The following is a 9673-nucleotide window of genomic DNA, read 5'->3' as shown; positions in this document are numbered from 1 at the left end:
ATTATTGCTGTCAATGAGTCCTATCCCAGTAGTATGAGGACAGAGGACAAGGAGGAGGATGAGGAGGGGGAAGAGGAAGGGTAAGAAGAGTAGAAAATAGAATTACTGATTACATCAGAGCTACAATAGTGGACCATGTAAACAACCATGGAATGATTTGGAATTGTTTTCTGAGTCTCTTGGCTTATTACGAATCTGCGTTTATAGTCTGCTGTGTTCACTGTAATCATTTGAGACAAAAAAAGTACCTTCACAGTGCACAAAGGAGAGGCAGTGTGGGGGTTATAGGGGCCTAACAGCAGAGTTTTACCTAACAGATTAATCCAGTCATGGGTGTGAAGAGTCAGGGGATACATAACTAAACCTCACTTGATTAGATAGGGTGTCAAGTCTAATGGGCCTTTAAGTGTATTTTGAGACTGGGGCTGTTGACAGACCGTAGTGTGTCTGGCACACTCGAGGCGCACAGTTGGAAGAGAGAAAACTGAGCCTTTCAAGTCAAGTGCTTTTCAGAAAGGCTTTGCAAAAGTGTCTGACAGGTGTAATGTCCATCCCCAAACAGTAAACACTCCCACTGTGTGATTACTGTACAACGGATATATGAAGTAATCAGCAGTTAGGTCTTAACTTTGGTAGGGATATTGAAGGACTGAAAGACCAAAAGAAAGTGCATGTTTTCTTGCACCTGAGTGTGTTGGGACTGGATTAGAGAGCAAACTGCAGAGCTGGAGAAAGTGTGAGTGCATGTATCTGTATGTATGTGTTTCTGACTGTGTTTGTGTAATGTTTGCATGCATCCATAAACGTGTATGAGTCTGCACACCCTTGCTCCGAGGCTCTGGTCAGACAGTGCATAGCTGTGGTGGGACGCAGGCACAGCGCCTCTAGACTACAGTGAGTCAACAATGTCTGCTCTCACTGAGAGGAGACATGATAGGTCTTGTCTCGTTTGGTCCTTGACTGGTGGGGTGGGACACCCAAAGCCTTTGTGGGTGTGTGTGGTGTGCGTGATTTTAAATAAAAATGTGTTATTTACCTAGATGTAGAATATATGACAGCAACATGCATCAGTGTCTGCGCTTACACACGTAATATGGTTCCTGACAACCCTCTCCTCAAATTAAATCAAAGAATAGAATGGATTTGGTTAAAAGCTTTGTAAACAGGTCCAGTCTTCACCCTTTTTGAGCCCTGATGATATTTTTCTTTGGATTCAGCATCTCCATCACCTCAAACTGGAAACTTTGTGGAATTGGCCCTGTGTGTGCATATTGGGGAAGATTTTTCTCACACAGCTATATAAGCCCTACAGTGAAGAAAGCAATGACAATTTTAAATGTCATGATGGCTAAAATTGTTTTTAAAAGGCCCATGTGATTTAAAGGGGTACTCCAATGATTTAGCATCGTACTGCCAAGAGTGTTAAAATTTAAAGGAGCTTGGGCTAAGAAATTCTGACTTTTGGTCCTTAGTGTGCGGGCAAGTTCCAAAAATGCTTGATCATGCATTTCCCATGATGCATCTTCATAGCGTTTTTCATGAGACATGCCTAAATGCCTAAAAAACACCCCCCGCCCCCCCCAGTTTGTAACAGAGGCTTTTTGTTTGGGTTGTTTGTTTGTAGTCTCTTAACTTAAGCTAAAATTAACAAAAAAATGACCAGCATTATCCATCCATCTGAAAAATCAGCCTGAGGACATCATCAGTTAATTCACGCAATGGGCCAGCCCTGTCTATGAGTGCAGGTACGTTCCTCAATTCAAAAATATTCTACATCCTCCTATTTAAATTCAGGGTCACAATTGGGGGTTGGCCTCTATCTCAGGACGTAAAATGTTCATTGTCACTGCTACGTAAAGGCTTCACTTCACCAAACCTATGTGTTTTAAGACTGTGGGTAGAAACAAGAACACGGGAAGAACACGTAGATATAGTGGCTAAGTACCACTTTCATCTGGGTTTAATTTTTAGTCCGTTCTGCGTGGATTTTGTTCATTCTGGTGTGTCAGAATTGTTGATTCTGATGCCCTCTTTATCAGTTTCCTTGTAAATTTGCTTTTTTATTTTGACCACTTAGAACGTCCCCTCAGATGGCCTGTGGAGTTCAGGTTGCATGTCACTTTTATTTATGATCTTGGAGGAGCGTGGTTGATACTCACAAATATGGGTTAGGCTGCTCTTGAAAAAATAAATTCTTTAACTGCATGGTATTTCCCTTGAAAACAACAGTTATTCAACCCAAATTGTTACAGAATTAAATTTATGCAACATTGTTTAAAAAAGCCAACCATTTTATGGTTTGGTGGTATCCCTCTGGAAAAGGCAAGATGTCTCATAAAATAGAACAAAAACGACGTTCATTTTCTGATTTGCCACCACCTAAGCCTTTTTATAGATGGCTGTACAAGATTGAAACCAGAGGAAAGTGATTTCTCTTCCATTATTGAATTGTTTACACTCAAAAATCTATCTTGTACAGACCTAGTTAAATCACATTTGAAACCGCCTGTTTTCATGGACACTGGAGAGTGTATTTAGCTTCGTCTGGTACAAGTTAAATGGCCCTTGTCTGTCTGGCACTATTCTTTTGGCACTTTCTTATTCTTTTCTTTTTTTTCACACCAAAGGGATGGGAGATAATGTTTAAATGTGTTCCTTTTTGTGGGGGAATTGAAAATTCATGCATGTTCAGGCAATCCTCGTAAAGACACTCGCAGAGATTTCTGAATGAAGCAGTTGGATAATTACTGCTATTTCAGATAGTAAGCCAGAAAACACATTCATGGGCACCTGAGACAAGACTGTCAAGACTGACAAATAGGAAACATGTAAACAAGCTTGGGAAAATTAGTCAAAAGTACAGCTTTGTCAACAGAAATTAGATTTACCAATAGCAAGCTCAGGCATAGCTTATTTATGTAAAGAAGGTATAGAGACATCACCGTTTTCACATTTCGGACTTTCCGTTTACACAGATTTTCATACACACAGATGCAGATTCATTTGAGGAAACAATCCATTTAAAGGTTGTGATGGCAGACCAAGCAGCCCTTCATTTATGCAAACCTTTCATTTACAATAACCAGCATTTCCTGTTGGCCACAGGATGTGGCTCTCTTTGCCTTGCCTTTGCTATCCTATATGGTTTTCCGGAAGTTGTGTTTGTACTCTCTGATTTACACAGTGCAAACTGTGGGTTACCAGTGTATGAGTGCATACGGTACTGTCTAAATTGCCTTGCAATAGGAAGTTGAATGATGAGTGCTACTGCTATGTGGGCAGATACATGATTTACTATAGTGCATGGTGCTAATTTTCCTAGCCTATCTATGGCTAAATTTAAATGGAAGAAAAAGTGACAGTGTGTGAATGCATGGAAATAATGGCATGACTTTCTGAAATACAAGCACATTGTTAACTGGTGCAGATGGTGTCCAAGTTCAAGGATAAAGACGAAAACAATTAGTATATTTCAGAAGGTCATTTTGGTACTTTCTTCTGCTGAGATGGTGACTAGTGAGCACATGTTAACTTTCTTTGTTGCTGTTATTGTGAAACTGACAGCACTTAAATCAATGCCAAACAGCTGGACTTAAAAGACAACAAATAAGAAGCAGAACAGACCAGAATTAAGGCTGTGGCTGAATTATGTGGTAGTCAGAACATAGAAATATGATATTATAACAACAGCCAGTGGTAGAAAATCTACTGGTCATGATTTGACCACATTGTACTCGTCCTGTAAATGACGCTACACGTCCCATTTGTTTTCCACTCTGAAAAAGACAATGTTTTTATAGCACGCCAGGAGTGGATGATTCCCTAATAAATGTCACAACCACGATCCAGGCCTCCCCCTCACTTTTTCTTTGGGATATTTTTAGAAGGGTTTGGTCTGCAATCCGCAAGCGAAAAGGAAAGGAATTGTTTTTGTTGATGCTTGTCTTACCACTTCAATGCGGTGACTTGTGATGAGCTGGTGCCTCCATACGTCACGAGAGGCCCGGGTGAGTGGGAGTCAGGCTCCGGGCTCTATTAAGGGGGGAGCCAGTCACCCAGGTTATTGGGCAACTGGTGACGGGGGACCGTCCCGTGGATTTCCACTCTCTGCTATTTTTGGGTAGCAGCAGGTCTGTTTTGAGTTTAGACAGAAGCCACAATATCCTATTAAGCATTGTTAAAGTATGTGGGCAGTGTTTACTTAAAAAGCCTGCCTGGTAAAACAAAGTCTCCTGAGTCTTTGTATTTAAGTCTATGCGAGACAAATTACAGCTGTGGATGGATAGATGAATAATAAATGGATGAAAGATTGGATGTGAGATGGGTAGATGGGTGCATGGATGGATAGCTGGATGGATTGATGATAGATTAAGATGGATGGAATGGGTGGATTCAATGAATGGGTGGATGATGATAGATGACAGATGGATTGGTGCATAGATGGATGGACTGGATTCTGTGAATGAATGCATGAATGGATGGATGACAGATGCATAGATGGTTGGATACTTATATAGACGATGGATGAATGGATAGATGAAATGGATAAATGGACAGACTAATGGACGGATTGGGTGGATGGATGGATGGCTGATAGAGGGATGGATGTATTTTTGGATGGATGGCTGGATTCAGTGAATGATTGCATGGGTGGATGGATAATAGATAATGTCACGGCCTAACCCCAACCTTGGGAAAAACGTATACCATTGTTATGTCTATGAGCCCTTGGTTATATTGGGTTTGCCAGGCCGCAGGTAGAATGAGTGGGCTCAGCTGCAGTGATTTGGCTCAGCGTTTCTTCAGCCTCGACAGCCAACCAGCCTTCTCCGTGCTTTGGCACTCATTAGTCTGTGCTTCTTTGACAGTTTATTTGTAGATATTTAAGACGCAGACAAAACATAAACACAACTTGATGGAGGACATGAACCCCATGCTTCCTTCCTGTCTCTACTTACTCCCACGTATTTTGCTTCACTTCTGCTTTGTAAACTCTTTAAAGCAGGTAAACTACACCTCCCTCAGCCTGGCGGCCAATAGGAAACAATTGTGCCGTAACAACACATAGATGGATGGATGGATAAAGAAATGGATGATAGATGAATGATAGAGAAATCAAAGACGGATTGATGTATTGGTGGGTGAATGGATGCATAGATGGATAAATGGATTAACGGATCGGATAGATAGATTTTTCATCTTTAGTCCCAGAATTGCATCAAAAATGAATAAGAGTCAACTTTGCCTGCAGCTGCAAAGAGTCCAGCCATGCTGTGGCCTCCTGGCGTACATCCAGCGCTTCCAACTTTGTTTAGAAGCTGTCTGAACTTGGTTGGACTGTGGCTGGGTCGACTGTGAGGAACAGCCAGGTCAGACCCAACCAAAACTCACCACTGGCTGACACATAAAGCACAAATACGCAACTCTGTGCCTGGCTTGAATTTAGTCTCAAAAAAATAGGCCGTCCAAATTATTGTAAAAGAGTGCCACATTTTTGAGACTTTAACCATTTTTATTCAATTCACAGAGTAAATGCTGATGATTACTGATGACAAACCACATGAATTGTTTGTTTTTTTAAACAATAAAACAATTGTCACATAGAGAAATAATTCAATAATTATAATAAAAATTGTTTAGTCTCTCATCATCACCATCACCATCACCATCATCATTATCACCATCACCATCACCATCATCACCATTACCATCACCATTACCATCACCATCATCACCATCACCATCACCATCGTCATCATTATAATGTTATAAGAAGTCTTTGGACTTATAACCAAGCAGCCAAGCCAGTATGTAGACGCATATATTAGCAAGCACAATAGATGTGTTTATTTACATTGTTTGTCTGAGTGCTCCGTACCAATCCTCGGCCACTTCTGGCTGGCTGTCATCCCGCGTGGTTTTCCTTCCTCTGAAGGGTAAACACAACACAGTCTCATTCAGACACCTTCTGGTTCCAGGGCAGTTAAGAAAATGATAGCAAGCCATGTGCTGTCTGAGAAGAAAAAAGGCATCTTTACTGTGTCTGAGGTTTGGATTGCCGGGCAGAGATTAGAAAAAAAACAAAACAACAACTGGAGCCCATCAATTCTAAATTGGTAATGCAACCGTAGCATCTCCGAATGTTGTGCAAGGCAGCTAAAATTTGGAGTAAATATAAATTCCCCACAGACGAAGATAGTGAAAGTCCGAGCCTTTCTGATGTGCTTGGTTTTCCATGTGGCGTTAAAGCAGCAGTTCAACGTTTTGAAAGCATGCTTATTTTGTCTTTGGTGGGAAGTTGAATGAGAAGATCAAGACTACTTTCACATCTGTCTGGTAAATATACGAGCAGCCTGTTAGCATAGCTTAGCATGGAGACTGGAAAGAGGGGAAAACAGCTAGCTAGCAAGCTTTTTTTGAAGGAATTTCCTCTCATCTTGTGTACGTTTATGAAGCAGATTTATGATTTTTCACTCAAATTAAAACATTATATACTCATACAGACACGTTGGCCTCAGTTTCAGGGGGCATTTAGTGCCGACTTGGATCTTTCCATTGGCTTTATATGCAATTGCGTCCATTGGTGCGTGTGTGTGTGTGCGTGTGTGTGTGTGTGTGTGTGTGTGTGTTTGTGTGTTTAACTATGTCTTAAATAGTATGTGACTACTCAAGCTGTGAGTATTTGGACTTCTTATGAATGACTCCTCCGCAAGTGCCAAGGCAGTAAGGTGAGAAATGCTTGGGGGCTCAAATCACTCACAGAGGCATGTGAGACGGGTCTGGTGTCTACACACTGAGGAAAGGTCTGACACACACAATTACACAGTATCTTCCTCACCATATCATCAAGCAAAGCACAGCAATCCCGCTGACAGACAGGAAGCATGTCAGAGTCAAAGGTCAGTCTCAAAAACACAGCGAAGCAGTGAGCACCGATTAAGATGGCACTGTGGGTAAAAGCGGGAGGGAGAGAAGCGGAAGTCAGAGCCCAGTTATAATTGCTCGCGTAGGCTGACACAACAGAATTTACAGGCTGTGCTGGAGTTACGCCACTCATTTAGGACTGCTTATTTAAGAGCTAAGAGAGAGAGAAAAAATACAGAGCAGATATTTTGTTCACTTGTTTCTTAATCTGTTTTAGGCCCCTCCCTTTGCTTTGCTTTTGCTAAATTTGTCTCCCCTTGCTCAAACGTAAAAAGCCAAAATGACACCATTATTTTGACTAGACTGTTTTTCCTCCCAGGGAAAGAGGCCAGAGGAAGTGTAGGTGACCTAGACTGGTTAACCACCGCTTCACCACGACTTGGCTGGGGCACTGCCACCCCCGCAGCCACCCTCTGCATCCACCACCTGCCAGGTCCACATTACAACTACTACACGCCATGACCACTAAGTGGCTTTGCTCAAGTCCCAGCCTCTCATCGGGTCCATGCTAGGGTGCTTTCTCTCTCCCCATTGGCGTAAACAGTCTACCGTCTGGCCGTTGTCTGACACGGAGCTCATTTCAATCGTATTTGCAGGACATATATGTGTATGTTTGTGTATGTTAACCTGACTTGGACCTGTACCAGCCGTTTGCACAGCTTTTGCTTTTTATTGCACATGCATAACTCGTATGTCCTTGTTCCTGTGCTATTTTTTCTCCAGGCATTGCAACACCCCCAACCTCAAGCTGCTGTCTGGGACCAATCAGCTGAGGAGTCTTGGCTGCTTGTTTGTTGTTGTTTTGGACTCCATAGGGGGCGGATATTGTACTATCTCTCCTCCAAACCGAAAACACATAGAATATATATGCTCGTTTACTAACGGGGAGACCACAATGCACAGGGCCCCTTTCGAGGAAGGTTCTCACACACCCCTAACAATGTCCTCCTGCAGCAAAGCACCAGATGTTGTCATCTGTCTACTGTTGATTAGAAAACACAAAAACACCTGGCCGCAGAGATTTAAGCATGTCAGCTATGGGAGTTGAAACAGAAAGGGAAGACATGCTAAGTCTCTCAGTGTTTGGACCCCGGGTGTTATTTGGGACAAAAAGGTGTACTGTAAACACTGCAGTTTAGCCTGTGCTACAGTCACACACACACACACACACACACACACACACACACACACACACACACAAGCCGCCCAAACCACTGCTTGTGGTACACTGCCTGAGGTGTTTCGGACCATTTCTTGGTGGTAGCAACACTTCACACATGCTGTGGGACTGAGACATAACACAACAGTCGGTCAGACATTTGATATCTTTTTTGTTTACATCTGTCTGACAGCTACATTAGACTTTGTTACACTAATTCATGTTCTCTTAACCCTCCATTGGTTAAACGGATAAACGTTGGGGAGAACAAAAGGTCATTTTGAACTTTCTGACCTTCTGACCACACCTCATAACAAAGCACACCCAACTCACATCATTTCAAAATATTTAGTTCTGACCAATATTTTTTTACCACAATTATAGTTCCAGTGTCGTGTCCTAATGTCACCTCTAAAACAAACCATAAAACAACACATTCACATCCAATTTCTTTTAAACAATGTCAATAAAAATGAGTCCATGTTACATAATTCTCTTTTTTGGCACTAGTTGAAGTGCTGAATAAAAAACACTTGCTAGCCTGGAGGAGAAACATAAAGGGATGACTCATTTTTAAAAGAATAATAATAATCTCATATTTGCACATGGCGAGACACAGGGCATGGTGGTGGTCTGCCTTTCTGCCGAACTTTCCATGTTTCTTCTGTGCGGTGCCGTGCTGGTGTCAGTCCCAGTGGAGACGGTGTCATACTTTCCTGAGCAGCTGCTGTGCTGAGGTTTTCCCCCATGTCTTGACCAGAGCGGCCATCATCACGCTACTTGACGATGCTTTTCAGCAGAAGAAGGACACACGCTCGTGTTTTTGTGCTAATAGAGTGCATTGGTATGTCTAAAGGGGGATTTTGCTGTATTTTATTCAAGTTTGTTTCTGTAAATCCATGCATTTCTATATACATCAGACTTGCACAATCCTCTTTTGTCCTTTACTGATTCTTTACTGACAAGAGTTCAAATTTTTCCATGGCCTAAAGTTCAATCAGTATTGTGAACATGAGCTACTCTCTCTATCTCTCAAAGTCAGAAACTGGAGAAGTACAGTAATTGTAATGTAATTAAATATAAAGTATGCTCCATAGACAATGAATGGGATACTGATTGTGGATTTGTTTTTTTTATACCCAAATGATCTTTGATCTATTATTGTGTTCTCCGATCTGAAACAGAAGATTTTCCCATGTAACATTAACCTGGGTGCTCTCAGTGTCATCTACAACATCTTTCCCAATTTGTTGTCTATGAGCAGTTTACTTTATACCTGATGACATCATGAATTTGAGCTTTAGCCCCCCAGTTTTGGGACTGTCTTGGACCATTGGAATACTATGTATGAATACTGAAAATGGGCATACTTCCACTTTAACCCCTCTTTAATTGTGGGAATGCTGTTGCACAGCATTCCAACTATTGTTATTCGGTTCATTATTATTATTCCGTACGTTTTTGGCTCTCTCTAACTTCTGCATACTTTCAACTATTAAAACCATTCAACTTTTAAAATCTTCAGCTCTTTCATCAGATGATGGGACCTCTTCAACCTTTTTCTACAATTTATACTTTTTCAAATATTAA

This window comes from Etheostoma spectabile, chromosome 2 (genome assembly GCF_008692095.1).
Source record: "Etheostoma spectabile isolate EspeVRDwgs_2016 chromosome 2, UIUC_Espe_1.0, whole genome shotgun sequence".
Classification (NCBI taxonomy): Eukaryota; Metazoa; Chordata; class Actinopteri; order Perciformes; family Percidae; genus Etheostoma; species Etheostoma spectabile.
This window is presented reverse-complemented; position numbering follows the sequence as displayed.